We start from the raw sequence: 24,818 nt of genomic DNA, 5'->3' as shown, positions 1-24,818 counted from the left end.
TCCGGGCCAACGTTGAGAATTTCTCCACTCCTTGGCTGAGAACCACGGTCTCGTACATGTATGTAGGAGCTGACTTCCATCCCAACCTCTTTACAAATGTCTTCAAACTCTTTCATTGTGATCAAAGTCAACTCCTGATGAAGCCGTCAGACCAAGATCATCTGCAAAGAGCAGAGGGCCATATGCCCAATGCCAAACAAGCCACCGTTTCCGTGGTGTAGTGGTCATCACGTTCGCCTCACACGCGAAAGGTCCCCAGTTCGAAACTGGGCGGAAACACTCCAGGCTGACGTTGAGCTTTTCTCCACTCCTTGGCTGAGAACCACGCCCTTGTACATGTATGTAGGAGCTGACTTCCATCCCAACCTCTTTACAAATGTCTTCAAACTCTTTCATTGTGATCAAAGTCAACTCCTGATGAAGCCGTCAGACCAAGATCATCTGCAAAGAGCAGAGGGCCATATGCCCAATGCCAAACAAGCCGCCGTTTCCGTGGTGTAGTGGTCATCACGTTCGCCTCACACGCGAAAGGTCCCCAGTTCGAAACTGGGCGGAAACACTCCAGGCTGACGTTGAGCTTTTCTCCACTCCTTGGCTGAGAACCACGGTCTCGTACATGTATGTAGGAGCTGACTTCCATCCCAACCTCTTTACAAATGTCTTCAAACTCTTTCATTGTGATCAAAGTCAACTCCTGATGAAGCCGTCAGACCAAGATCATCTGCAAAGAGCAGAGGGCCATATGCCCAATGCCAAACAAGCCGCCGTTTCCGTGGTGTAGTGGTCATCACGTTCGCCTCACACGTGAAAGGTCCCCAGTTCGAAACTGGGCGGAAACAATATCGTTTTTTTTTTGGTTTACTCTGCAGCGGAATATCTTCTCTCGATTGGTCATTAAAGACCACTCGTCTAGTTTCTGCAAAATTCAACTCTCTGATGAAGCCAACAGATTTATTCGTGGCTTATTAACAAGAAACTCCCCGTCAGGGAATCGAACCCTGGTCTTCTGCGTGACAAGCAGAGATACTGTCCACTATACTAACGAGGACTCCTTCAGTATATTTAATTGGCAGGTATCTGGCCGGGGTTAAGAGGAGGTATGCACTATAATTCTGTATTATTGGGGATGAACATCACTCCGGGCCAACGTTGAGAATTTCTCCACTCCTTGGCTGAGAACCACGGTCTCGTACATGTATGTAGGAGCTGACTTCCATCCCAACCTCTTTACAAATGTCTTCAAACTCTTTCATTGTGATCAAAGTCAAATCCTGATGAAGCCGTCAGACCAAGATCATCTGCAAAGAGCAGAGGGCCATATGCCCAATGCCAAACAAGCCGCCGTTTCCGTGGTGTAGTGGTCATCACGTTCGCCTCACACGCGAAAGGTCCCCAGTTCGAAACTGGGCGGAAACAATATCGTTTTTTTTTTGGTTTACTCTGCAGCGGAATATCTTCTCTCGATTGGTCATTAAAGACCACTCGTCTAGTTTCTGCAAAATTCAACTCTCTGATGAAGCCAACAGATTTATTCGTGGCTTATTAACAAGAAACTCCCCGTCAGGGAATCGAACCCTGGTCTTCTGCGTGACAAGCAGAGATACTGTCCACTATACTAACGAGGACTCCTTCAGTATATTTAATTGGCAGGTATCTGGCCGGGGTTAAGAGGAGGTATGCACTATAATTCTGTATTATTGGGGATAAACATCACTCCGGGCCAACGTTGAGAATTTCTCCACTCCTTGGCTGAGAACCACGGTCTCGTACATGTATGTAGGAGCTGACTTCCATCCCAACCTCTTTACAAATGTCTTCAAACTCTTTCATTGTGATCAAAGTCAACTCCTGATGAAGCCGTCAGACCAAGATCATCTGCAAAGAGCAGAGGGCCATATGCCCAATGCCAAACAAGCCGCCGTTTCCGTGGTGTAGTGGTCATTACGTTCGCCTCACACGCGAAAGGTCCCCAGTTTGAAACTGGGCGGAAACAATATCGTTTTTTTTTTGGTTTACTCTGCAGCGGAATATCTTCTCTCGATTGGTCATTAAAGACCACTCGTCTAGTTTCTGCAAAATTCAACTCTCTGATGAAGCCAACAGATTTATTCGTGGCTTATTAACAAGAAACTCCCCGTCAGGGAATCGAACCCTGGTCTTCTGCGTGACAAGCAGAGATACTGTCCACTATACTAACGAGGACTCCTTCAGTATATTTAATTGGCAGGTATCTGGCCGGGGTTAAGAGGAGGTATGCACTATAATTCTGTATTATTGGGGATGAACATCACTCCGGGCCAACGTTGAGAATTTCTCCACTCCTTGGCTGAGAACCACGGTCTCGTACATGTATGTAGGAGCTGACTTCCATCCCAACCTCTTTACAAATGTCTTCAAACTCTTTCATTGTGATCAAAGTCAAATCCTGATGAAGCCGTCAGACCAAGATCATCTGCAAAGAGCAGAGGGCCATATGCCCAATGCCAAACAAGCCGCCGTTTCCGTGGTGTAGTGGTCATCACGTTCGCCTCACACGCGAAAGGTCCCCAGTTCGAAACTGGGCGGAAACAATATCGTCTTTTTTTTGGTTTACTCTGCAGCGGAATATCTTCTCTCGATTGGTCAATAAAGACCACTCGTCTAGTTTCTGCAAAATTCAACTCTCTGATGAAGCCAACAGATTTATGCGTGGCTTATTAACAAGAAACTCCCCGTCAGGGAATCGAACCCTGGTCTTCTGCGTGACAAGCAGAGATACTGTCCACTATACTAACGAGGACTCCTTGAGTATATTTAATTGGCAAGTATCTGGCCGGGGTTAAGAGGAGGTATGCACTATAATTCTGTATTATTGGGGATGAACATCACTCCGGGCCAACGTTGAGAATTTCTCCACTCCTTGGCTGAGAACCACGGTCTCGTACATGTATGTAGGAGCTGACTTCCATCCCAACCTCTTTACAAATGTCTTCAAACTCTTTCATTGTGATCAAAGTCAACTCCTGATGAAGCCGTCAGACCAAGATCATCTGCAAAGAGCAGAGGGCCATATGCCCAATGCCAAACAAGCCGCCGTTTCCGTGGTGTAGTGGTCATCACGTTCGCCTCACACGCGAAAGGTCCCCAGTTCGAAACTGGGCGGAAACACTCCGGGCCAACGTTGAGAATTTCTCCACTCCTTGGCTGAGAACCACGGTCTCGTACATGTATGTAGGAGCTGACTTCCATCCCAACCTCTTTACAAATGTCTTCAAACTCTTTCATTGTGATCAAAGTCAACTCCTGATGAAGCCGTCAGACCAAGATCATCTGCAAAGAGCAGAGGGCCATATGCCCAATGCCAAACAAGCCGCCGTTTCCGTGGTGTAGTGGTCATCACGTTCGCCTCACACGCGAAAGGTCCCCAGTTCGAAACTGGGCGGAAACACTCCAGGCTGACGTTGAGCTTTTCTCCACTCCTTGGCTGAGAACCACGGTCTCGTACATGTATGTAGGAGCTGACTTCCATCCCAACCTCTTTACAAATGTCTTCAAACTCTTTCATTGTGATCAAAGTCAACTCCTGATGAAGCCGTCAGACCAAGATCATCTGCAAAGAGCAGAGGGCCATATGCCCAATGCCAAACAAGCCGCCGTTTCCGTGGTGTAGTGGTCATCACGTTCGCCTCACACGCGAAAGGTCCCCAGTTCGAAACTGGGCGGAAACAATATCGTTTTTTTTTTGGTTTACTCTGCAGCGGAATATCTTCTCTCGATTGGTCATTAAAGACCACTCGTCTAGTTTCTGCAAAATTCAACTCTCTGATGAAGCCAACAGATTTATTCGTGGCTTATTAACAAGAAACTCCCCGTCAGGGAATCGAACCCTGGTCTTCTGCGTGACAAGCAGAGATACTGTCCACTATACTAACGAGGACTCCTTCAGTATATTTAATTGGCAGGTATCTGGCCGGGGTTAAGAGGAGGTATGCACTATAATTCTGTATTATTGGGGATGAACATCACTCCGGGCCAACGTTGAGAATTTCTCCACTCCTTGGCTGAGAACCACGGTCTCGTACATGTATGTAGGAGCTGACTTCCATCCCAACCTCTTTACAAATGTCTTCAAACTCTTTCATTGTGATCAAAGTCAACTCCTGATGAAGCCGTCAGACCAAGATCATCTGCAAAGAGCAGAGGGCCATATGCCCATTGCCAAACAAGCCGCCGTTTCCGTGGTGTAGTGGTCATCACGTTCGCCTCACACGCGAAAGGTCCCCAGTTCGAAACTGGGCGGAAACAATATCGTTTTTTTTTTGGTTTACTCTGCAGCGGAATATCTTCTCTCGATTGGTCATTAAAGACCACTCGTCTAGTTTCTGCAAAATTCAACTCTCTGATGAAGCCAACAGATTTATTCGTGGCTTATTAACAAGAAACTCCCCGTCAGGGAATCGAACCCTGGTCTTCTGCGTGACAAGCAGAGATACTGTCCACTATACTAACGAGGACTCCTTCAGTATATTTAATTGGCAGGTATCTGGCCGGGGTTAAGAGGAGGTATGCACTATAATTCTGTATTATTGGGGATAAACATCACTCCGGGCCAACGTTGAGAATTTCTCCACTCCTTGGCTGAGAACCACGGTCTCGTACATGTATGTAGGAGCTGACTTCCATCCCAACCTCTTTACAAATGTCTTCAAACTCTTTCATTGTGATCAAAGTCAACTCCTGATGAAGCCGTCAGACCAAGATCATCTGCAAAGAGCAGAGGGCCATATGCCCAATGCCAAACAAGCCGCCGTTTCCGTGGTGTAGTGGTCATCACGTTCGCCTCACACGCGAAAGGTCCCCAGTTCGAAACTGGGCGGAAACACTCCAGGCTGACGTTGAGCTTTTCTCCACTCCTTGGCTGAGAACCACGCCCTTGTACATGTATGTAGGAGCTGACTTCCATCCCAACCTCTTTACAAATGTCTTCAAACTCTTTCATTGTGATCAAAGTCAACTCCTGATGAAGCCGTCAGACCAAGATCATCTGCAAAGAGCAGAGGGCCATATGCCCAATGCCAAACAAGCCGCCGTTTCCGTGGTGTAGTGGTCATCACGTTCGCCTCACACGCGAAAGGTCCCCAGTTCGAAACTGGGCGGAAACACTCCAGGCTGACGTTGAGCTTTTCTCCACTCCTTGGCTGAGAACCACGGTCTCGTACATGTATGTAGGAGCTGACTTCCATCCCAACCTCTTTACAAATGTCTTCAAACTCTTTCATTGTGATCAAAGTCAACTCCTGATGAAGCCGTCAGACCAAGATCATCTGCAAAGAGCAGAGGGCCATATGCCCAATGCCAAACAAGCCGCCGTTTCCGTGGTGTAGTGGTCATCACGTTCGCCTCACACGTGAAAGGTCCCCAGTTCGAAACTGGGCGGAAACAATATCGTTTTTTTTTTGGTTTACTCTGCAGCGGAATATCTTCTCTCGATTGGTCATTAAAGACCACTCGTCTAGTTTCTGCAAAATTCAACTCTCTGATGAAGCCAACAGATTTATTCGTGGCTTATTAACAAGAAACTCCCCGTCAGGGAATCGAACCCTGGTCTTCTGCGTGACAAGCAGAGATACTGTCCACTATACTAACGAGGACTCCTTCAGTATATTTAATTGGCAGGTATCTGGCCGGGGTTAAGAGGAGGTATGCACTATAATTCTGTATTATTGGGGATGAACATCACTCCGGGCCAACGTTGAGAATTTCTCCACTCCTTGGCTGAGAACCACGGTCTCGTACATGTATGTAGGAGCTGACTTCCATCCCAACCTCTTTACAAATGTCTTCAAACTCTTTCATTGTGATCAAAGTCAAATCCTGATGAAGCCGTCAGACCAAGATCATCTGCAAAGAGCAGAGGGCCATATGCCCAATGCCAAACAAGCCGCCGTTTCCGTGGTGTAGTGGTCATCACGTTCGCCTCACACGCGAAAGGTCCCCAGTTCGAAACTGGGCGGAAACAATATCGTTTTTTTTTTGGTTTACTCTGCAGCGGAATATCTTCTCTCGATTGGTCATTAAAGACCACTCGTCTAGTTTCTGCAAAATTCAACTCTCTGATGAAGCCAACAGATTTATTCGTGGCTTATTAACAAGAAACTCCCCGTCAGGGAATCGAACCCTGGTCTTCTGCGTGACAAGCAGAGATACTGTCCACTATACTAACGAGGACTCCTTCAGTATATTTAATTGGCAGGTATCTGGCCGGGGTTAAGAGGAGGTATGCACTCTAATTCTGTATTATTGGGGATAAACATCACTCCGGGCCAACGTTGAGAATTTCTCCACTCCTTGGCTGAGAACCACGGTCTCGTACATGTATGTAGGAGCTGACTTCCATCCCAACCTCTTTACAAATGTCTTCAAACTCTTTCATTGTGATCAAAGTCAACTCCTGATGAAGCCGTCAGACCAAGATCATCTGCAAAGAGCAGAGGGCCATATGCCCAATGCCAAACAAGCCGCCGTTTCCGTGGTGTAGTGGTCATTACGTTCGCCTCACACGCGAAAGGTCCCCAGTTTGAAACTGGGCGGAAACAATATCGTTTTTTTTTTGGTTTACTCTGCAGCGGAATATCTTCTCTCGATTGGTCATTAAAGACCACTCGTCTAGTTTCTGCAAAATTCAACTCTCTGATGAAGCCAACAGATTTATTCGTGGCTTATTAACAAGAAACTCCCCGTCAGGGAATCGAACCCTGGTCTTCTGCGTGACAAGCAGAGATACTGTCCACTATACTAACGAGGACTCCTTCAGTATATTTAATTGGCAGGTATCTGGCCGGGGTTAAGAGGAGGTATGCACTATAATTCTGTATTATTGGGGATGAACATCACTCCGGGCCAACGTTGAGAATTTCTCCACTCCTTGGCTGAGAACCACGGTCTCGTACATGTATGTAGGAGCTGACTTCCATCCCAACCTCTTTACAAATGTCTTCAAACTCTTTCATTGTGATCAAAGTCAAATCCTGATGAAGCCGTCAGACCAAGATCATCTGCAAAGAGCAGAGGGCCATATGCCCAATGCCAAACAAGCCGCCGTTTCCGTGGTGTAGTGGTCATCACGTTCGCCTCACACGCGAAAGGTCCCCAGTTCGAAACTGGGCGGAAACAATATCGTCTTTTTTTTGGTTTACTCTGCAGCGGAATATCTTCTCTCGATTGGTCAATAAAGACCACTCGTCTAGTTTCTGCAAAATTCAACTCTCTGATGAAGCCAACAGATTTATGCGTGGCTTATTAACAAGAAACTCCCCGTCAGGGAATCGAACCCTGGTCTTCTGCGTGACAAGCAGAGATACTGTCCACTATACTAACGAGGACTCCTTGAGTATATTTAATTGGCAAGTATCTGGCCGGGGTTAAGAGGAGGTATGCACTATAATTCTGTATTATTGGGGATGAACATCACTCCAAGCCAACGTTGAGAATTTCTCCACTCCTTGGCTGAGAACCACGGTCTCGTACATGTATGTAGGAGCTGGCTTCCATCCCAACCTCTTTACAAATGTCTTCAAACTCTTTCATTGTGATCAAAGTCAACTCCTGATGAAGCCGTCAGACCAAGATCATCTGCAAAGAGCAGAGGGCCATATGCCCAATGCCAAACAAGCCGCCGTTTCCGTGGTGTAGTGGTCATCACGTTCGCCTCACACTCGAAAGGTCCCCAGTTCGAAACTGGGCGGAAACACTCCAGGCTGACGTTGAGCTTTTCTCCACTCCTTGGCTGAGAACCACGGTCTCGTACATGTATGTAGGAGCTGACTTCCATCCCAACCTCTTTACAAATGTCTTCAAACTCTTTCATTGTGATCAAAGTCAACTCCTGATGAAGCCGTCAGACCAAGATCATCTGCAAAGAGCAGAGGGCCATATGCCTAAAGCTAAACAAGCCGCCGTTTCCGTGGTGTAGTGGTCATCACGTTCGCCTCACACGCGAAAGGTCCCCAGTTCGAAACTGGGCGGAAACACTCCAGGCTGACGTTGAGCTTTTCTCCACTCCTTGGCTGAGAACCACGCCCTTGTACATGTATGTAGGAGCTGACTTCCATCCCAACCTCTTTACAAATGTCTTCAAACTCTTTCATTGTGATCAAAGTCAACTCCTGATGAAGCCGTCAGACCAAGATCATCTGCAAAGAGCAGAGGGTCATATGCCCAATGCCAAACAAGCCGCCGTTTCCGTGGTGTAGTGGTCATCACGTTCGCCTCACACGCGAAAGGTCCCCAGTTCGAAACTGGGCGAAACACTCCAGGCTGACGTTGAGCTTTTCTCCACTCCTTGGCTGAGAACCACGCCCTTGTACATGTATGTAGGAGCTGACTTCCATCCCAACCTCTTTACAAATGTCTTCAAACTCTTTCATTGTGATCAAAGTCAACTCCTGATGAAGCCGTCAGACCAAGATCATCTGCAAAGAGCAGAGGGCCATATGCCCAATGCCAAACAAGCCGCCGTTTCCGTGGTGTAGTGGTCATCACGTTCGCCTCACACGCGAAAGGTCCCCAGTTCGAAACTGGGCGGAAACACTCCAGGCTGACGTTGAGCTTTTCTCCACTCCTTGGCTGAGAACCACGCCCTTGTACATGTATGTAGGAGCTGACTTCCATCCCAACCTCTTTACAAATGTCTTCAAACTCTTTCATTGTGATCAAAGTCAACTCCTGATGAAGCCGTCAGACCAAGATCATCTGCAAAGAGCAGAGGGCCATATGCCCAATGCCAAACAAGCCGCCGTTTCCGTGATGTAGTGGTCATCACGTTCGCCTCACACGCGAAAGGTCCCCAGTTCGAAACTGGGCGGAAACACTCCAGGCTGACGATGAGCTTTTCTCCACTCCTTGGCTGAGAACCACGCCCTTGTACATGTATGTAGGAGCTGACTTCCATCCCAACCTCTTTACAAATGTCTTCAAACTCTTTCATTGTGATCAAAGTCAACTCCTGATGAAGCCGTCAGACCAAGATCATCTGCAAAGAGCAGAGGGCCATATGCCCAATGCCAAACAAGCCGCCGTTTCCGTGGTGTAGTGGTCATCACGTTCGCCTCACACGCGAAAGGTCCCCAGTTCGAAACTGGGCGGAAACACTCCAGGCTGACGTTGAGCTTTTCTCCACTCCTTGGCTGAGAACCACGCCCTTGTACATGTATGTAGGAGCTGACTTCCATCCCAACCTCTTTACAAATGTCTTCAAACTCTTTCATTGTGATCAAAGTCAACTCCTGATGAAGCCGTCAGACCAAGATCATCTGCAAAGAGCAGAGGGCCATATGCCCAATGCCAAACAAGCCGCCGTTTCCGTGGTGTAGTGGTCATCACGTTCGCCTCACACGCGAAAGGTCCCCAGTTCGAAACTGGGCGGAAACACTCCAGGCTGACGTTGAGCTTTTCTCCACTCCTTGGCTGAGAACCACGGTCTCGTACATGTATGTAGGAGCTGACTTCCATCCCAACCTCTTTACAAATGTCTTCAAACTCTTTCATTGTGATCAAAGTCAACTCTTGATGAAGCCGTCAGACCAAGATCATCTGCAAAGAGCAGAGGGCCATATGCCCAATGCCAAACAAGCCGCCGTTTCCGTGGTGTAGTGGTCATCACGTTCGCCTCACACGCGAAAGGTCCCCAGTTCGAAACTGGGCGGAAACAATATCGTTTTTTTTTTGGTTTACTCTGCAGCGGAATATCTTCTCTCGATTGGTCATTAAAGACCACTCGTCTAGTTTCTGCAAAATTCAACTCTCTGATGAAGCCAACAGATTTATTCGTGGCTTATTAACAAGAAACTCCCCGTCAGGGAATCGAACCCTGGTCTTCTGCGTGACAAGCAGAGATACTGTCCACTATACTAACGAGGACTCCTTCAGTATATTTAATTGGCAGGTATCTGGCCGGGGTTAAGAGGAGGTATGCACTATAATTCTGTATTATTGGGGATGAACATCACTCCGGGCCAACGTTGAGAATTTCTCCACTCCTTGGCTGAGAACCACGGTCTCGTACATGTATGTAGGAGCTGACTTCCATCCCAACCTCTTTACAAATGTCTTCAAACTCTTTCATTGTGATCAAAGTCAAATCCTGATGAAGCCGTCAGACCAAGATCATCTGCAAAGAGCAGAGGGCCATATGCCCAATGCCAAACAAGCCGCCGTTTCCGTGGTGTAGTGGTCATCACGTTCGCCTCACACGCGAAAGGTCCCCAGTTCGAAACTGGGCGGAAACAATATCGTCTTTTTTTTGGTTTACTCTGCAGCGGAATATCTTCTCTCGATTGGTCATTAAAGACCTCTCGTCTAGTTTCTGCAAAATTCAACTCTCTGATGAAGCCAACAGATTTATGCGTGGCTTATTAACAAGAAACTCCCCGTCAGGGAATCGAACCCTGGTCTTCTGCGTGACAAGCAGAGATACTGTCCACTATACTAACGAGGACTCCTTGAGTATATTTAATTGGCAGGTATCTGGCCGGGGTTAAGAGGAGGTATGCACTATAATTCTGTATTATTGGGGATGAACATCACTCCGGGCCAACGTTGAGAATTTCTCCACTCCTTGGCTGAGAACCACGGTCTCGTACATGTATGTAGGAGCTGACTTCCATCCCAACCTCTTTACAAATGTCTTCAAACTCTTTCATTGTGATCAAAGTCAACTCCTGATGAAGCCGTCAGACCAAGATCATCTGCAAAGAGCAGAGGGCCATATGCCCAATGCCAAACAAGCCGCCGTTTCCGTGGTGTAGTGGTCATCACGTTCGCCTCACACGCGAAAGGTCCCCAGTTCGAAACTGGGCGGAAACAATATCGGTTATTTTTTGGTTTACTCTGCAGCGGAATATCTTCTCTCGATTGGTCATTAAAGACCACTCGTCTAGTTTCTGCAAAATTCAACTCTCTGATGAAGCCAACAGATTTATTCGTGGCTTATTAACAAGAAACTCCCCGTCAGGGAATCGAACCCTGGTCTTCTGCGTGACAAGCAGAGATACTGTCCACTATACTAACGAGGACTCCTTCAGTATATTTAATTGGCAGGTATCTGGCCGGGGTTAAGAGGAGGTATGCACTATAATTCTGTATTATTGGGGATGAACATCACTCCGGGCCAACGTTGAGAATTTCTCCACTCCTTGGCTGAGAACCACGGTCTCGTACATGTATGTAGGAGCTGACTTCCATCCCAACCTCTTTACAAATGTCTTCAAACTCTTTCATTGTGATCAAAGTCAACTCCTGATGAAGCCGTCAGACCAAGATCATCTGCAAAGAGCAGAGGGCCATATGCCTAAAGCTAAACAAGCCGCCGTTTCCGTGGTGTAGTGGTCATCACGTTCGCCTCACACGCGAAAGGTCCCCAGTTCGAAACTGGGCGGAAACACTCCAGGCTGACGTTGAGCTTTTCTCCACTCCTTGGCTGAGAACCACGCCCTTGTACATGTATGTAGGAGCTGACTTCCATCCCAACCTCTTTACAAATGTCTTCAAACTCTTTCATTGTGATCAAAGTCAACTCCTGATGAAGCCGTCAGACCAAGATCATCTGCAAAGAGCAGAGGGTCATATGCCCAATGCCAAACAAGCCGCCGTTTCCGTGGTGTAGTGGTCATCACGTTCGCCTCACACGCGAAAGGTCCCCAGTTCGAAACTGGGCGAAACACTCCAGGCTGACGTTGAGCTTTTCTCCACTCCTTGGCTGAGAACCACGCCCTTGTACATGTATGTAGGAGCTGACTTCCATCCCAACCTCTTTACAAATGTCTTCAAACTCTTTCATTGTGATCAAAGTCAACTCCTGATGAAGCCGTCAGACCAAGATCATCTGCAAAGAGCAGAGGGCCATATGCCCAATGCCAAACAAGCCGCCGTTTCCGTGGTGTAGTGGTCATCACGTTCGCCTCACACGCGAAAGGTCCCCAGTTCGAAACTGGGCGGAAACACTCCAGGCTGACGTTGAGCTTTTCTCCACTCCTTGGCTGAGAACCACGCCCTTGTACATGTATGTAGGAGCTGACTTCCATCCCAACCTCTTTACAAATGTCTTCAAACTCTTTCATTGTGATCAAAGTCAACTCCTGATGAAGCCGTCAGACCAAGATCATCTGCAAAGAGCAGAGGGCCATATGCCCAATGCCAAACAAGCCGCCGTTTCCGTGGTGAAGTGGTCATCACGTTCGCCTCACACGCGAAAGGTCCCCAGTTCGAAACTGGGCGGAAACACTCCAGGCTGACGTTGAGCTTTTCTCCACTCCTTGGCTGAGAACCACGCCCTTGTACATGTATGTAGGAGCTGACTTCCATCCCAACCTCTTTACAAATGTCTTCAAACTCTTTCATTGTGATCAAAGTCAAATCCTGATGAAGCCGTCAGACCAAGATCATCTGCAAAGAGCAGAGGGCCATATGCCCAATGCCAAACAAGCCGCCGTTTCCGTGGTGTAGTGGTCATCACGTTCGCCTCACACGCGAAAGGTCCCCAGTTCGAAACTGGGCGGAAACACTCCAGGCTGACGATGAGCTTTTCTCCACTCCTTGGCTGAGAACCACGCCCTTGTACATGTATGTAGGAGCTGACTTCCATCCCAACCTCTTTACAAATGTCTTCAAACTCTTTCATTGTGATCAAAGTCAACTCCTGATGAAGCCGTCAGACCAAGATCATCTGCAAAGAGCAGAGGGCCATATGCCCAATGCCAAACAAGCCGCCGTTTCCGTGGTGTAGTGGTCATCACGTTCGCCTCACACGCGAAAGGTCCCCAGTTCGAAACTGGGCGGAAACACTCCAGGCTGACGTTGAGCTTTTCTCCACTCCTTGGCTGAGAACCACGGTCTCGTACATGTATGTAGGAGCTGACTTCCATCCCAACCTCTTTACAAATGTCTTCAAACTCTTTCATTGTGATCAAAGTCAACTCTTGATGAAGCCGTCAGACCAAGATCATCTGCAAAGAGCAGAGGGCCATATGCCCAATGCCAAACAAGCCGCCGTTTCCGTGGTGTAGTGGTCATCACGTTCGCCTCACACGCGAAAGGTCCCCAGTTCGAAACTGGGCGGAAACAATATCGTTTTTTTTTTGGTTTACTCTGCAGCGGAATATCTTCTCTCGATTGGTCATTAAAGACCACTCGTCTAGTTTCTGCAAAATTCAACTCTCTGATGAAGCCAACAGATTTATTCGTGGCTTATTAACAAGAAACTCCCCGTCAGGGAATCGAACCCTGGTCTTCTGCGTGACAAGCAGAGATACTGTCCACTATACTAACGAGGACTCCTTCAGTATATTTAATTGGCAGGTATCTGGCCGGGGTTAAGAGGAGGTATGCACTATAATTCTGTATTATTGGGGATGAACATCACTCCGGGCCAACGTTGAGAATTTCTCCACTCCTTGGCTGAGAACCACGGTCTCGTACATGTATGTAGGAGCTGACTTCCATCCCAACCTCTTTACAAATGTCTTCAAACTCTTTCATTGTGATCAAAGTCAAATCCTGATGAAGCCGTCAGACCAAGATCATCTGCAAAGAGCAGAGGGCCATATGCCCAATGCCAAACAAGCCGCCGTTTCCGTGGTGTAGTGGTCATCACGTTCGCCTCACACGCGAAAGGTCCCCAGTTCGAAACTGGGCGGAAACAATATCGTCTTTTTTTTGGTTTACTCTGCAGCGGAATATCTTCTCTCGATTGGTCATTAAAGACCACTCGTCTAGTTTCTGCAAAATTCAACTCTCTGATGAAGCCAACAGATTTATGCGTGGCTTATTAACAAGAAACTCCCCGTCAGGGAATCGAACCCTGGTCTTCTGCGTGACAAGCAGAGATACTGTCCACTATACTAACGAGGACTCCTTGAGTATATTTAATTGGCAGGTATCTGGCCGGGGTTAAGAGGAGGTATGCACTATAATTCTGTATTATTGGGGATGAACATCACTCCGGGCCAACGTTGAGAATTTCTCCACTCCTTGGCTGAGAACCACGGTCTCGTACATGTATGTAGGAGCTGACTTCCATCCCAACCTATTTACAAATGTCTTCAAACTCTTTCATTGTGATCAAAGTCAACTCCTGATGAAGCCGTCAGACCAAGATCATCTGCAAAGAGCAGAGGGCCATATGCCCATTGCCAAACAAGCCGCCGTTTCCGTGGTGTAGTGGTCATCACGTTCGCCTCACACGCGAAAGGTCCCCAGTTCGAAACTGGGCGGAAACAATATCGTTTTTTTTTTGGTTTACTCTGCAGCGGAATATCTTCTCTCGATTGGTCATTAAAGACCACTCGTCTAGTTTCTGCAAAATTCAACTCTCTGATGAAGCCAACAGATTTATTCGTGGCTTATTAACAAGAAACTCCCCGTCAGGGAATCGAACCCTGGTCTTCTGCGTGACAAGCAGAGATACTGTCCACTATACTAACGAGGACTCCTTCAGTATATTTAATTGGCAGGTATCTGGCCGGGGTTAAGAGGAGGTATGCACTATAATTCTGTATTATTGGGGATAAACATCACTCCGGGCCAACGTTGAGAATTTCTCCACTCCTTGGCTGAGAACCACGGTCTCGTACATGTATGTAGGAGCTGACTTCCATCCCAACCTCTTTACAAATGTCTTCAAACTCTTTCATTGTGATCAAAGTCAACTCCTGATGAAGCCGTCAGACCAAGATCATCTGCAAAGAGCAGAGGGCCATATGCCCAATGCCAAACAAGCCGCCGTTTCCGTGGTGTAGTGGTCATCACGTTCGCCTCACACGCGAAAGGTCCCCAGTTCGAAACTGGGCGGAAACAATATCGTCTTTTTTTTGGTTTACTCTGCAGCGGAATATCTTCTCTCGATTGGTCATTAAAGACCACTCGTCTAGTTTCTGCAAAATTCAACTCTCTGATGAAGCCAACAGATTTATTCGTGGCTTATTAACAAGAAACTCCCCGTCAGGGAATCGAACCCTGGTCTTCTGCGTGACAAGCAGAGATACTGTCCACTATACTAACGAGGACTCCTTCAGTATATTTAATTGGCAGGTATCTGGCCGGGGTTAAGAGGAGGTATGCACTATAATTCTGTATTATTGGGGATAAACATCACTCCGGGCCAACGTTGAGAATTTCTCCACTCCTTGGCTGAGAACCACGGTCTCGTACATGTATGTAGGAGCTGACTTCCATCCCAACCTCTTTACAAATGTCTTCAAACTCTTTCATTGTGATCAAAGTCAACTCCTGATGAAGCCGTCAGACCAAGATCATCTGCAAAGAGCAGAGGGCCATATGCCCAATGCCAAACAAGCCGCCGTTTCCGTGGTGTAGTGGTCATCACGTTCGCCTCACACGCGAAAGGTCCCCAGTTCGAAACTGGGCGGAAACACTCCAGGCTGACGTTGAGCTTTTCTCCACTCCTTGGCTGAGAACCACGCCCTTGTACATGTATGTAGGAGCTGACTTCCATCCCAACCTCTTTACAAATGTCTTCAAACTCTTTCATTGTGATCAAAGTCAACTCCTGATGAAGCCGTCAGACCAAGATCATCTGCAAAGAGCAGAGGGCCATATGCCCAATGCCAAACAAGCCGCCGTTTCCGTGGTGTAGTGGTCATCACGTTCGCCTCACACGCGAAAGGTCCCCAGTTCGAAACTGGGCGGAAACACTCCAGGCTGACGTTGAGCTTTTCTCCACTCCTTGGCTGAGAACCACGGTCTCGTACATGTATGTAGGAGCTGACTTCCATCCCAACCTCTTTACAAATGTCTTCAAACTCTTTCATTGTGATCAAAGTCAACTCTTGATGAAGCCGTCAGACCAAGATCATCTGCAAAGAGCAGAGGGCCATATGCCCAATGCCAAACAAGCCGCCGTTTCCGTGGTGTAGTGGTCATCACGTTCGCCTCACACGCGAAAGGTCCCCAGTTCGAAACTGGGCGGAAACAATATCGTTTTTTTTTTGGTTTACTCTGCAGCGGAATATCTTCTCTCGATTGGTCATTAAAGACCACTCGTCTAGTTTCTGCAAAATTCAACTCTCTGATGAAGCCAACAGATTTATTCGTGGCTTATTAACAAGAAACTCCCCGTCAGGGAATCGAACCCTGGTCTTCTGCGTGACAAGCAGAGATACTGTCCACTATACTAACGAGGACTCCTTCAGTATATTTAATTGGCAGGTATCTGGCCGGGGTTAAGAGGAGGTATGCACTATAATTCTGTATTATTGGGGATGAACATCACTCCGGGCCAACGTTGAGAATTTCTCCACTCCTTGGCTGAGAACCACGGTCTCGTACATGTATGTAGGAGCTGACTTCCATCCCAACCTCTTTACAAATGTCTTCAAACTCTTTCATTGTGATCAAAGTCAAATCCTGATGAAGCCGTCAGACCAAGATCATCTGCAAAGAGCAGAGGGCCATATGCCCAATGCCAAACAAGCCGCCGTTTCCGTGGTGTAGTGGTCATCACGTTCGCCTCACACGCGAAAGGTCCCCAGTTCGAAACTGGGCGGAAACAATATCGTCTTTTTTTTGGTTTACTCTGCAGCGGAATATCTTGTCTCGATTGGTCATTAAAGACCTCTCGTCTAGTTTCTGCAAAATTCAACTCTCTGATGAAGCCAACAGATTTATGCGTGGCTTATTAACAAGAAACTCCCCGTCAGGGAATCGAACCCTGGTCTTCTGCGTGACAAGCAGAGATACTGTCCACTATACTAACGAGGACTCCTTGAGTATATTTAATTGGCAGGTATCTGGCCGGGGTTAAGAGGAGGTATGCACTATAATTCTGTATTATTGGGGATGAACATCACTCCGGGCCAACGTTGAGAATTTCTCCACTCCTTGGCTGAGAACCACGGTCTCGTACATGTATGTAGGAGCTGACTTCCATCCCAACCTCTTTACAAATGTCTTCAAACTCTTTCATTGTGATCAAAGTCAACTCCTGATGAAGCCGTCAGACCAAGATCATCTGCAAAGAGCAGAGGGCCATATGCCCAATGCCAAACAAGCCGCCGTTTCCGTGGTGTAGTGGTCATCACGTTCGCCTCACACGCGAAAGGTCCCCAGTTCGAAACTGGGCGGAAACACTCCAGGCTGACGTTGAGCTTTTCTCCACTCCTTGGCTGAGAACCACGCCCTTGTACATGTATGTAGGAGCTGACTTCCATCCCAACCTCTTTACAAATGTCTTCAAACTCTTTCATTGTGATCAAAGTCAACTCCTGATGAAGCCGTCAGACCAAGATCATCTGCAAAGAGCAGAGGGCCATATGCCCAATGCCAAACAAGCCGCCGTTTCCGTGGTGTAGTGGTCATCACGTTCGCCTCACACGCGAAAGGTCCCCAGTTCGAAACTGGGCGGAAACACTCCAGGCTGACGTTGAGCTTTTCTCCACTCCTTGGCTGAGAACCACGGTCTCGTACATGTATGTAGGAGCTGACTTCCATCCCAACCTCTTTACAAATGTCTTCAAACTCTTTCATTGTGATCAAAGTCAACTCCTGATGAAGCCGTCAGACCAAGATCATCTGCAAAGAGCAGAGGGCCATATGCCTAAAGCTAAACAAGCCGCCGTTTCCGTGGTGTAGTGGTCATCACGTTCGCCTCACACGCGAAAGGTCCCCAGTTCGAAACTGGGCGGAAACACTCCAGGCTGACGTTGAGCTTTTCTCCACTCCTTGGCTGAGAACCACGCCCTTGTACATGTATGTAGGAGCTGACTTCCATCCCAACCTCTTTACAAATGTCTTCAAACTCTTTCATTGTGATCAAAGTCAACTCCTGATGAAGCCGTCAGACCAAGATCATCTGCAAAGAGCAGAGGGTCATATGCCCAATGCCAAACAAGCCGCCGTTTCCGTGGTGTAGTGGTCATCACGTTCGCCTCACACGCGAAAGGTCCCCAGTTCGAAACTGGGCGAAACACTCCAGGCTGACGTTGAGCTTTTCTCCACTCCTTGGCTGAGAACCACGCCCTTGTACATGTATGTAGGAGCTGACTTCCATCCCAACCTCTTTACAAATGTCTTCAAACTCTTTCATTGTGATCAAAGTCAACTCCTGATGAAGCCGTCAGACCAAGATCATCTGCAAAGAGCAGAGGGCCATATGCCCAATGCCAAACAAGCCGCCGTTTCCGTGGTGTAGTGGTCATCACGTTCGCCTCACACGCGAAAGGTCCCCAGTTCGAAACTGGGCGGAAACACTCCAGGCTGACGTTGAGCTTTTCTCCACTCCTTGGCTGAGAACCACGCCCTTGTACATGTATGTAGGAGCTGACTTCCATCCCAACCTCTTTACAAATGTCTTCAAACTCTTTCATTGTGATCAAAGTCAACTCCTGATGAAGCCGTCAGACCAAGATCATCTGCAAAGAGCAGAGGGCCATATGCCCAATGCCAAACAAGCCGCCGTTTCCGTGGTGTAGTGGTCATCACGTTCGCCTCACACGCGAAAGGTCCCCAGTTCGAAACTGGGCGGAAACACTCCAGGCTGACGTTGAGCTTTTCTCCACTCCTTGGCTGAGAACCACGCCCTTGTACATGTATGTAGGAGCTGACTTCCATCCCAACCTCTTTACAAATGTCTTCAAACTCTTTCATTGTGATCAAAGTCAAATCCTGATGAAGCCGTCAGACCAAGATCATCTGCAAAGAGCAGAGGGCCATATGCCCAATGCCAAACAAGCCGCCGTTTCCGTGGTGTAGTGGTCATCACGTTCGCCTCACACGCGAAAGGTCCCCAGTTCGAAACTGGGCGGAAACACTCCAGGCTGACGTTGAGCTTTTCTCCACTCCTTGGCTGAGAACCACGCCCTTGTACATGTATGTAGGAGCTGACTTCCATCCCAACCTCTTTACAAATGTCTTCAAACTCTTTCATTGTGATCAAAGTCAACTCCTGATGAAGCCGTCAGACCAAGATCATCTGCAAAGAGCAGAGGGCCATATGCCCAATGCCAAACAAGCCGCCGTTTCCGTGGTGTAGTGGTCATCACGTTCGCCTCACACGCGAAAGGTCCCCAGTTCGAAACTGGGCGGAAACACTCCAGGCTGACGTTGAGCTTTTCTCCACTCCTTGGCTGAGAACCACGGTCTCGTACATGTATGTAGGAGCTGACTTCCATCCCAACCTCTTTACAAATGTCTTCAAACTCTTTCATTGTGATCAAAGTCAACTCTTGATGAAGCCGTCAGACCAAGATCATCTGCAAAGAGCAGAGGGCCATATGCCCAATGCCAAACAAGCCGCCGTTTCCGTGGTGTAGTGGTCATCACGTTCGCCTCACACGCGAAAGGTCCCCAGTTCGAAACTGGGCGGAAACAATATCGTTTTTTTTTTGGTTTACTCTGCAGCGGAATATCTTCTCTCGATTGGTCATTAAAGACCACTCGTCTAGTTTCTGCAAAATTCAACTCTCTGATGAAGCCAACAGATTTATTCGTGGCTTATTAACAAGAAACTCCCCGTCAGGGAATCGAACCCTGGTCTTCTGCGTGACAAGCAGAGATACTGTCCACTATACTAACGAGGACTCCTTCAGTATATTTAATTGGCAGGTATCTGGCCGGGGTTAAGAGGAGGTATGCACTATAATTCTGTATTATTGGGGATGAACATCACTCCGGGCCAACGTTGAGAATTTCTCCACTCCTTGGCTGAGAACCACGGTCTCGTACATGTATGTAGGAGCTGACTTCCATCCCAACCTCTTTACAAATGTCTTCAAACTCTTTCATTGTGATCAAAGTCAAATCCTGATGAAGCCGTCAGACCAAGATCATCTGCAAAGAGCAGAGGGCCATATGCCCAATGCCAAACAAGCCGCCGTTTCCGTGGTGTAGTGGTCATCACGTTCGCCTCACACGCGAAAGGTCCCCAGTTCGAAACTGGGCGGAAACAATATCGTCTTTTTTTTGGTTTACTCTGCAGCGGAATATCTTCTCTCGATTGGTCATTAAAGACCACTCGTCTAGTTTCTGCAAAATTCAACTCTCTGATGAAGCCAACAGATTTATGCGTGGCTTATTAACAAGAAACTCCCCGTCAGGGAATCGAACCCTGGTCTTCTGCGTGACAAGCAGAGATACTGTCCACTATACTAACGAGGACTCCTTGAGTATATTTAATTGGCAGGTATCTGGCCGGGGTTAAGAGGAGGTATGCACTATAATTCTGTATTATTGGGGATGAACATCACTCCGGGCCAACGTTGAGAATTTCTCCACTCCTTGGCTGAGAACCACGGTCTCGTACATGTATGTAGGAGCTGACTTCCATCCCAACCTCTTTACAAATGTCTTCAAACTCTTTCATTGTGATCAAAGTCAACTCCTGATGAAGCCGTCAGACCAAGATCATCTGCAAAGAGCAGAGGGCCATATGCCCAATGCCAAACAAGCCGCCGTTTCCGTGGTGTAGTGGTCATCACGTTCGCCTCACACGCGAAAGGTCCCCAGTTCGAAACTGGGCGGAAACAATATCGGTTATTTTTTGGTTTACTCTGCAGCGGAATATCTTCTCTCGATTGGTCATTAAAGACCACTCGTCTAGTTTCTGCAAAATTCAACTCTCTGATGAAGCCAACAGATTTATTCGTGGCTTATTAACAAGAAACTCCCCGTCAGGGAATCGAACCCTGGTCTTCTGCGTGACAAGCAGAGATACTGTCCACTATACTAACGAGGACTCCTTGAGTATATTTAATTGGCAGGTATCTGGCCGGGGTTAAGAGGAGGTATGCACTATAATTCTGTATTATTGGGGATGAACATCACTCCGGGCCAACGTTGAGAATTTCTCCACTCCTTGGCTGAGAACCACGGTCTCGTACATGTATGTAGGAGCTGACTTCCATCCCAACCTCTTTACAAATGTCTTCAAACTCTTTCATTGTGATCAAAGTCAACTCCTGATGAAGCCGTCAGACCAAGATCATCTGCAAAGAGCAGAGGGCCATATGCCCAATGCCAAACAAGCCGCCGTTTCCGTGGTGTAGTGGTCATCACGTTCGCCTCACACGCGAAAGGTCCCCAGTTCGAAACTGGGCGGAAACAATATCGGTTATTTTTTGGTTTACTCTGCAGCGGAATATCTTCTCTCGATTGGTCATTAAAGACCACTCGTCTAGTTTCTGCAAAATTCAACTCTCTGATGAAGCCAACAGATTTATTCGTGGCTTATTAACAAGAAACTCCCCGTCAGGGAATCGAACCCTGGTCTTCTGCGTGACAAGCAGAGATACTGTCCACTATACTAACGAGGACTCCTTCAGTATATTTAATTGGCAGGTATCTGGCCGGGGTTAAGAGGAGGTATGCACTATAATTCTGTATTATTGGGGATGAACATCACTCCGGGCCAACGTTGAGAATTTCTCCACTCCTTGGCTGAGAACCACGGTCTCGTACATGTATGTAGGAGCTGACTTCCATCCCAACCTCTTTACAAATGTCTTCAAACTCTTTCATTGTGATCAAAGTCAACTCCTGATGAAGCCGTCAGACCAAGATCATCTGCAAAGAGCAGAGGGCCATATGCCCATTGCCAAACAAGCCGCCGTTTCCGTGGTGTAGTGGTCATCACGTTCGCCTCACACGCGAAAGGTCCCCAGTTCGAAACTGGGCGGAAACAATATCGTTTTTTTTTTGGTTTACTCTGCAGCGGAATATCTTCTCTCGATTGGTCATTAAAGACCACTCGTCTAGTTTCTGCAAAATTCAACTCTCTGATGAAGCCAACAGATTTATTCGTGGCTTATTAACAAGAAACTCCCCGTCAGGGAATCGAACCCTGGTCTTCTGCGTGACAAGCAGAGATACTGTCCACTATACTAACGAGGACTCCTTCAGTATATTTAATTGGCAGGTATCTGGCCGGGGTTAAGAGGAGGTATGCACTATAATTCTGTATTATTGGGGATAAACATCACTCCGGGCCAACGTTGAGAATTTCTCCACTCCTTGGCTGAGAACCACGGTCTCGTACATGTATGTAGGAGCTGACTTCCATCCCAACCTCTTTACAAATGTCTTCAAACTCTTTCATTGTGATCAAAGTCAACTCCTGATGAAGCCGTCAGACCAAGATCATCTGCAAAGAGCAGAGGGCCATATGCCCAATGCCAAACAAGCCGCCGTTTCCGTGGTGTAGTGGTCATCACGTTTGCCTCACACGCGAAAGGTCCCCAGTTCGAAACTGGGCGGAAACACTCCAGGCTGACGTTGAGCTTTTCTCCACTCCTTGGCTGAGAACCACGCCCTTGTACATGTATGTAGGAGCTGACTTCCATCCCAACCTCTTTACAAATGTCTTCAAACTCTTTCATTGTGATCAAAGTCAACTCCTGATGAAGCCGTCAGACCAAGATCATCTGCAAAGAGCAGAGGGCCATATGCCCAATGCCAAACAAGCCGCCGTTTCCGTGGTGTAGTGGTCATCACGTTCGCCTCACACGCGAAAGGTCCCCAGTTCGAAACTGGGCGGAAACACTCCAGGCTGACGTTGAGCTTTTCTCCACTCCTTGGCTGAGAACCACGGTCTCGTACATGTATGTAGGAGCTGACTTCCATCCCAACCTCTTTACAAATGTCTTCAAACTCTTTCATTGTGATCAAAGTCAACTCCTGATGAAGCCGTCAGACCAAGATCATCTGCAAAGAGCAGAGGGCCATATGCCCAATGCCAAACAAGCCGCCGTTTCCGTGGTGTAGTGGTCATCACGTTCGCCTCACACGCGAAAGGTCCCCAGTTCGAAACTGGGCGGAAACAATATCGTTTTTTTTTTGGTTTACTCTGCAGCGGAATATCTTCTCTCGATTGGTCATTAAAGACCACTCGTCTAGTTTCTGCAAAATTCAACTCTCTGATGAAGCCAACGGATTTATTCGTGGCTTATTAACAAGAAACTCCCCGTCAGGGAATCGAACCCTGGTCTTCTGCGTGACAAGCAGAGATACTGTCCACTATACTAACGAGGACTCCTTCAGTATATTTAATTGGCAGGTATCTGGCCGGGGTTAAGAGGAGGTATGCACTATAATTCTGTATTATTGGGGATGAACATCACTCCGGGCCAACGTTGAGAATTTCTCCACTCCTTGGCTGAGAACCACGGTCTCGTACATGTATGTAGGAGCTGACTTCCATCCCAACCTCTTTACAAATGTCTTCAAACTCTTTCATTGTGATCAAAGTCAAATCCTGATGAAGCCGTCAGACCAAGATCATCTGCAAAGAGCAGAGGGCCATATGCCCAATGCCAAACAAGCCGCCGTTTCCGTGGTGTAGTGGTCATCACGTTCGCCTCACACGCGAAAGGTCCCCAGTTCGAAACTGGGCGGAAACAATATCGTCTTTTTTTTGGTTTACTCTGCAGCGGAATATCTTCTCTCGATTGGTCATTAAAGACCACTCGTCTAGTTTCTGCAAAATTCAACTCTCTGATGAAGCCAACAGATTTATGCGTGGCTTATTAACAAGAAACTCCCCGTCAGGGAATCGAACCCTGGTCTTCTGCGTGACAAGCAGAGATACTGTCCACTATACTAACGAGGACTCCTTGAGTATATTTAATTGGCAAGTATCTGGCCGGGGTTAAGAGGAGGTATGCACTATAATTCTGTATTATTGGGGATGAACATCACTCCGGGCCAACGTTGAGAATTTCTCCACTCCTTGGCTGAGAACCACGGTCTCGTACATGTATGTAGGAGCTGACTTCCATCCCAACCTCTTTACAAATGTCTTCAAACTCTTTCATTGTGATCAAAGTCAACTCCTGATGAAGCCGTCAGACCAAGATCATCTGCAAAGAGCAGAGGGCCATATGCCCAATGCCAAACAAGCCGCCGTTTCCGTGGTGTAGTGGTCATCACGTTCGCCTCACACGCGAAAGGTCCCCAGTTCGAAACTGGGCGGAAACACTCCAGGCTGACGTTGAGCTTTTCTCCACTCCTTGGCTGAGAACCACGCCCTTGTACATGTATGTAGGAGCTGACTTCCAACCCAACCTCTTTACAAATGTCTTCAAACTCTTTCATTGTGATCAAAGTCAACTCCTGATGAAGCCGTCAGACCAAGATCATCTGCAAAGAGCAGAGGGCCATATGCCCAATGCCAAACAAGCCGCCGTTTCCGTGGTGTAGTGGTCATCACGTTCGCCTCACACGCGAAAGGTCCCCAGTTCGAAACTGGGCGGAAACACTCCAGGCTGACGTTGAGCTTTTCTCCACTCCTTGGCTGAGAACCATGCCCTTGTACATGTATGTAGGAGCTGACTTCCATCCCAACCTCTTTACAAATGTCTTCAAACTCTTTCATTGTGATCAAAGTCAACTCCTGATGAAGCCGTCAGACCAAGATCATCTGCAAAGAGCAGAGGGCCATATGCCCAATGCCAAACAAGCCGCCGTTTCCGTGGTGTAGTGGTCATCACGTTCGCCTCACACGCGAAAGGTCCCCAGTTCGAAACTGGGCGGAAACAATATCGTTTTTTTTTTGGTTTACTCTGCAGCGGAATATCTTCTCTCGATTGGTCATTAAAGACCACTCGTCTAGTTTCTGCAAAATTCAACTCTCTGATGAAGCCAACAGATTTATTCGTGGCTCATTAACAAGAAACTCCCCGTCAGGGAATCGAACCCTGGTCTTCTGCGTGACAAGCAGAGATACTGTCCACTATACTAACGAGGACTCCTTCAGTATATTTAATTGGCAGGTATCTGGCCGGGGTTAAGAGGAGGTATGCACTATAATTCTGTATTATTGGGGATGAACATCACTC

General features: G+C 47.6%; 49 non-coding genes across 49 annotated transcripts; all 49 read left to right on the top strand.

Moving 5' to 3' along the window:
* The first annotated feature begins 206 nt into the window (after positions 1–206).
* Positions 207–279, top strand: trnav-cac (transfer RNA valine (anticodon CAC)). Its single transcript has one exon. It is a non-coding gene; the product is annotated as a tRNA-Val (tRNA).
* A 207-nt stretch (positions 280–486) lies between these two features.
* On the top strand, positions 487–559 carry trnav-cac (transfer RNA valine (anticodon CAC)). Its single transcript has one exon. It is a non-coding gene; the product is annotated as a tRNA-Val (tRNA).
* A 784-nt stretch (positions 560–1,343) lies between these two features.
* On the top strand, positions 1,344–1,416 carry trnav-cac (transfer RNA valine (anticodon CAC)). Its single transcript has one exon. It is a non-coding gene; the product is annotated as a tRNA-Val (tRNA).
* A 1,081-nt stretch (positions 1,417–2,497) lies between these two features.
* On the top strand, positions 2,498–2,570 carry trnav-cac (transfer RNA valine (anticodon CAC)). Its single transcript has one exon. It is a non-coding gene; the product is annotated as a tRNA-Val (tRNA).
* Positions 2,571–3,074: 504 nt separating this feature from the next.
* trnav-cac (transfer RNA valine (anticodon CAC)) lies at positions 3,075–3,147 on the top strand. The gene has a single exon. It is a non-coding gene; the product is annotated as a tRNA-Val (tRNA).
* Positions 3,148–3,354: 207 nt separating this feature from the next.
* Positions 3,355–3,427, top strand: trnav-cac (transfer RNA valine (anticodon CAC)). Its single transcript has one exon. It is a non-coding gene; the product is annotated as a tRNA-Val (tRNA).
* Positions 3,428–3,634: 207 nt separating this feature from the next.
* Positions 3,635–3,707, top strand: trnav-cac (transfer RNA valine (anticodon CAC)). The gene has a single exon. It is a non-coding gene; the product is annotated as a tRNA-Val (tRNA).
* Positions 3,708–4,211: 504 nt separating this feature from the next.
* trnav-cac (transfer RNA valine (anticodon CAC)) lies at positions 4,212–4,284 on the top strand. The gene has a single exon. It is a non-coding gene; the product is annotated as a tRNA-Val (tRNA).
* A 504-nt stretch (positions 4,285–4,788) lies between these two features.
* On the top strand, positions 4,789–4,861 carry trnav-cac (transfer RNA valine (anticodon CAC)). Its single transcript has one exon. It is a non-coding gene; the product is annotated as a tRNA-Val (tRNA).
* A 207-nt stretch (positions 4,862–5,068) lies between these two features.
* Positions 5,069–5,141, top strand: trnav-cac (transfer RNA valine (anticodon CAC)). The gene has a single exon. It is a non-coding gene; the product is annotated as a tRNA-Val (tRNA).
* Positions 5,142–5,925: 784 nt separating this feature from the next.
* Positions 5,926–5,998, top strand: trnav-cac (transfer RNA valine (anticodon CAC)). Its single transcript has one exon. It is a non-coding gene; the product is annotated as a tRNA-Val (tRNA).
* A 1,081-nt stretch (positions 5,999–7,079) lies between these two features.
* Positions 7,080–7,152, top strand: trnav-cac (transfer RNA valine (anticodon CAC)). Its single transcript has one exon. It is a non-coding gene; the product is annotated as a tRNA-Val (tRNA).
* A 784-nt stretch (positions 7,153–7,936) lies between these two features.
* On the top strand, positions 7,937–8,009 carry trnav-cac (transfer RNA valine (anticodon CAC)). Its single transcript has one exon. It is a non-coding gene; the product is annotated as a tRNA-Val (tRNA).
* A 486-nt stretch (positions 8,010–8,495) lies between these two features.
* Positions 8,496–8,568, top strand: trnav-cac (transfer RNA valine (anticodon CAC)). Its single transcript has one exon. It is a non-coding gene; the product is annotated as a tRNA-Val (tRNA).
* Positions 8,569–9,055: 487 nt separating this feature from the next.
* trnav-cac (transfer RNA valine (anticodon CAC)) lies at positions 9,056–9,128 on the top strand. The gene has a single exon. It is a non-coding gene; the product is annotated as a tRNA-Val (tRNA).
* Positions 9,129–9,335: 207 nt separating this feature from the next.
* trnav-cac (transfer RNA valine (anticodon CAC)) lies at positions 9,336–9,408 on the top strand. Its single transcript has one exon. It is a non-coding gene; the product is annotated as a tRNA-Val (tRNA).
* A 207-nt stretch (positions 9,409–9,615) lies between these two features.
* Positions 9,616–9,688, top strand: trnav-cac (transfer RNA valine (anticodon CAC)). The gene has a single exon. It is a non-coding gene; the product is annotated as a tRNA-Val (tRNA).
* A 504-nt stretch (positions 9,689–10,192) lies between these two features.
* Positions 10,193–10,265, top strand: trnav-cac (transfer RNA valine (anticodon CAC)). The gene has a single exon. It is a non-coding gene; the product is annotated as a tRNA-Val (tRNA).
* A 504-nt stretch (positions 10,266–10,769) lies between these two features.
* trnav-cac (transfer RNA valine (anticodon CAC)) lies at positions 10,770–10,842 on the top strand. The gene has a single exon. It is a non-coding gene; the product is annotated as a tRNA-Val (tRNA).
* Positions 10,843–11,346: 504 nt separating this feature from the next.
* trnav-cac (transfer RNA valine (anticodon CAC)) lies at positions 11,347–11,419 on the top strand. Its single transcript has one exon. It is a non-coding gene; the product is annotated as a tRNA-Val (tRNA).
* Positions 11,420–11,905: 486 nt separating this feature from the next.
* trnav-cac (transfer RNA valine (anticodon CAC)) lies at positions 11,906–11,978 on the top strand. Its single transcript has one exon. It is a non-coding gene; the product is annotated as a tRNA-Val (tRNA).
* Positions 11,979–12,465: 487 nt separating this feature from the next.
* trnav-cac (transfer RNA valine (anticodon CAC)) lies at positions 12,466–12,538 on the top strand. Its single transcript has one exon. It is a non-coding gene; the product is annotated as a tRNA-Val (tRNA).
* A 207-nt stretch (positions 12,539–12,745) lies between these two features.
* trnav-cac (transfer RNA valine (anticodon CAC)) lies at positions 12,746–12,818 on the top strand. The gene has a single exon. It is a non-coding gene; the product is annotated as a tRNA-Val (tRNA).
* A 207-nt stretch (positions 12,819–13,025) lies between these two features.
* Positions 13,026–13,098, top strand: trnav-cac (transfer RNA valine (anticodon CAC)). The gene has a single exon. It is a non-coding gene; the product is annotated as a tRNA-Val (tRNA).
* A 504-nt stretch (positions 13,099–13,602) lies between these two features.
* Positions 13,603–13,675, top strand: trnav-cac (transfer RNA valine (anticodon CAC)). The gene has a single exon. It is a non-coding gene; the product is annotated as a tRNA-Val (tRNA).
* Positions 13,676–14,179: 504 nt separating this feature from the next.
* trnav-cac (transfer RNA valine (anticodon CAC)) lies at positions 14,180–14,252 on the top strand. The gene has a single exon. It is a non-coding gene; the product is annotated as a tRNA-Val (tRNA).
* Positions 14,253–14,756: 504 nt separating this feature from the next.
* On the top strand, positions 14,757–14,829 carry trnav-cac (transfer RNA valine (anticodon CAC)). The gene has a single exon. It is a non-coding gene; the product is annotated as a tRNA-Val (tRNA).
* A 504-nt stretch (positions 14,830–15,333) lies between these two features.
* On the top strand, positions 15,334–15,406 carry trnav-cac (transfer RNA valine (anticodon CAC)). The gene has a single exon. It is a non-coding gene; the product is annotated as a tRNA-Val (tRNA).
* Positions 15,407–15,613: 207 nt separating this feature from the next.
* trnav-cac (transfer RNA valine (anticodon CAC)) lies at positions 15,614–15,686 on the top strand. Its single transcript has one exon. It is a non-coding gene; the product is annotated as a tRNA-Val (tRNA).
* A 207-nt stretch (positions 15,687–15,893) lies between these two features.
* trnav-cac (transfer RNA valine (anticodon CAC)) lies at positions 15,894–15,966 on the top strand. The gene has a single exon. It is a non-coding gene; the product is annotated as a tRNA-Val (tRNA).
* Positions 15,967–16,470: 504 nt separating this feature from the next.
* trnav-cac (transfer RNA valine (anticodon CAC)) lies at positions 16,471–16,543 on the top strand. The gene has a single exon. It is a non-coding gene; the product is annotated as a tRNA-Val (tRNA).
* Positions 16,544–17,047: 504 nt separating this feature from the next.
* Positions 17,048–17,120, top strand: trnav-cac (transfer RNA valine (anticodon CAC)). Its single transcript has one exon. It is a non-coding gene; the product is annotated as a tRNA-Val (tRNA).
* Positions 17,121–17,327: 207 nt separating this feature from the next.
* On the top strand, positions 17,328–17,400 carry trnav-cac (transfer RNA valine (anticodon CAC)). The gene has a single exon. It is a non-coding gene; the product is annotated as a tRNA-Val (tRNA).
* Positions 17,401–17,607: 207 nt separating this feature from the next.
* Positions 17,608–17,680, top strand: trnav-cac (transfer RNA valine (anticodon CAC)). Its single transcript has one exon. It is a non-coding gene; the product is annotated as a tRNA-Val (tRNA).
* Positions 17,681–18,166: 486 nt separating this feature from the next.
* Positions 18,167–18,239, top strand: trnav-cac (transfer RNA valine (anticodon CAC)). Its single transcript has one exon. It is a non-coding gene; the product is annotated as a tRNA-Val (tRNA).
* Positions 18,240–18,446: 207 nt separating this feature from the next.
* trnav-cac (transfer RNA valine (anticodon CAC)) lies at positions 18,447–18,519 on the top strand. Its single transcript has one exon. It is a non-coding gene; the product is annotated as a tRNA-Val (tRNA).
* Positions 18,520–18,726: 207 nt separating this feature from the next.
* trnav-cac (transfer RNA valine (anticodon CAC)) lies at positions 18,727–18,799 on the top strand. The gene has a single exon. It is a non-coding gene; the product is annotated as a tRNA-Val (tRNA).
* A 207-nt stretch (positions 18,800–19,006) lies between these two features.
* trnav-cac (transfer RNA valine (anticodon CAC)) lies at positions 19,007–19,079 on the top strand. The gene has a single exon. It is a non-coding gene; the product is annotated as a tRNA-Val (tRNA).
* A 207-nt stretch (positions 19,080–19,286) lies between these two features.
* trnav-cac (transfer RNA valine (anticodon CAC)) lies at positions 19,287–19,359 on the top strand. The gene has a single exon. It is a non-coding gene; the product is annotated as a tRNA-Val (tRNA).
* Positions 19,360–19,863: 504 nt separating this feature from the next.
* On the top strand, positions 19,864–19,936 carry trnav-cac (transfer RNA valine (anticodon CAC)). The gene has a single exon. It is a non-coding gene; the product is annotated as a tRNA-Val (tRNA).
* Positions 19,937–20,440: 504 nt separating this feature from the next.
* On the top strand, positions 20,441–20,513 carry trnav-cac (transfer RNA valine (anticodon CAC)). Its single transcript has one exon. It is a non-coding gene; the product is annotated as a tRNA-Val (tRNA).
* Positions 20,514–21,017: 504 nt separating this feature from the next.
* Positions 21,018–21,090, top strand: trnav-cac (transfer RNA valine (anticodon CAC)). The gene has a single exon. It is a non-coding gene; the product is annotated as a tRNA-Val (tRNA).
* A 504-nt stretch (positions 21,091–21,594) lies between these two features.
* On the top strand, positions 21,595–21,667 carry trnav-cac (transfer RNA valine (anticodon CAC)). Its single transcript has one exon. It is a non-coding gene; the product is annotated as a tRNA-Val (tRNA).
* A 784-nt stretch (positions 21,668–22,451) lies between these two features.
* trnav-cac (transfer RNA valine (anticodon CAC)) lies at positions 22,452–22,524 on the top strand. The gene has a single exon. It is a non-coding gene; the product is annotated as a tRNA-Val (tRNA).
* A 207-nt stretch (positions 22,525–22,731) lies between these two features.
* On the top strand, positions 22,732–22,804 carry trnav-cac (transfer RNA valine (anticodon CAC)). The gene has a single exon. It is a non-coding gene; the product is annotated as a tRNA-Val (tRNA).
* Positions 22,805–23,308: 504 nt separating this feature from the next.
* Positions 23,309–23,381, top strand: trnav-cac (transfer RNA valine (anticodon CAC)). The gene has a single exon. It is a non-coding gene; the product is annotated as a tRNA-Val (tRNA).
* A 504-nt stretch (positions 23,382–23,885) lies between these two features.
* trnav-cac (transfer RNA valine (anticodon CAC)) lies at positions 23,886–23,958 on the top strand. Its single transcript has one exon. It is a non-coding gene; the product is annotated as a tRNA-Val (tRNA).
* A 207-nt stretch (positions 23,959–24,165) lies between these two features.
* trnav-cac (transfer RNA valine (anticodon CAC)) lies at positions 24,166–24,238 on the top strand. Its single transcript has one exon. It is a non-coding gene; the product is annotated as a tRNA-Val (tRNA).
* Positions 24,239–24,445: 207 nt separating this feature from the next.
* trnav-cac (transfer RNA valine (anticodon CAC)) lies at positions 24,446–24,518 on the top strand. Its single transcript has one exon. It is a non-coding gene; the product is annotated as a tRNA-Val (tRNA).
* Positions 24,519–24,818: the final 300 nt, after the last annotated feature.

The sequence above is a fragment of the Pungitius pungitius genome, unplaced genomic scaffold (genome assembly GCF_949316345.1).
Source record: "Pungitius pungitius unplaced genomic scaffold, fPunPun2.1 scaffold_25, whole genome shotgun sequence".
NCBI classification, from domain to species: Eukaryota; Metazoa; Chordata; class Actinopteri; order Perciformes; family Gasterosteidae; genus Pungitius; species Pungitius pungitius.
This window is presented reverse-complemented; position numbering and strand designations above follow the sequence as displayed.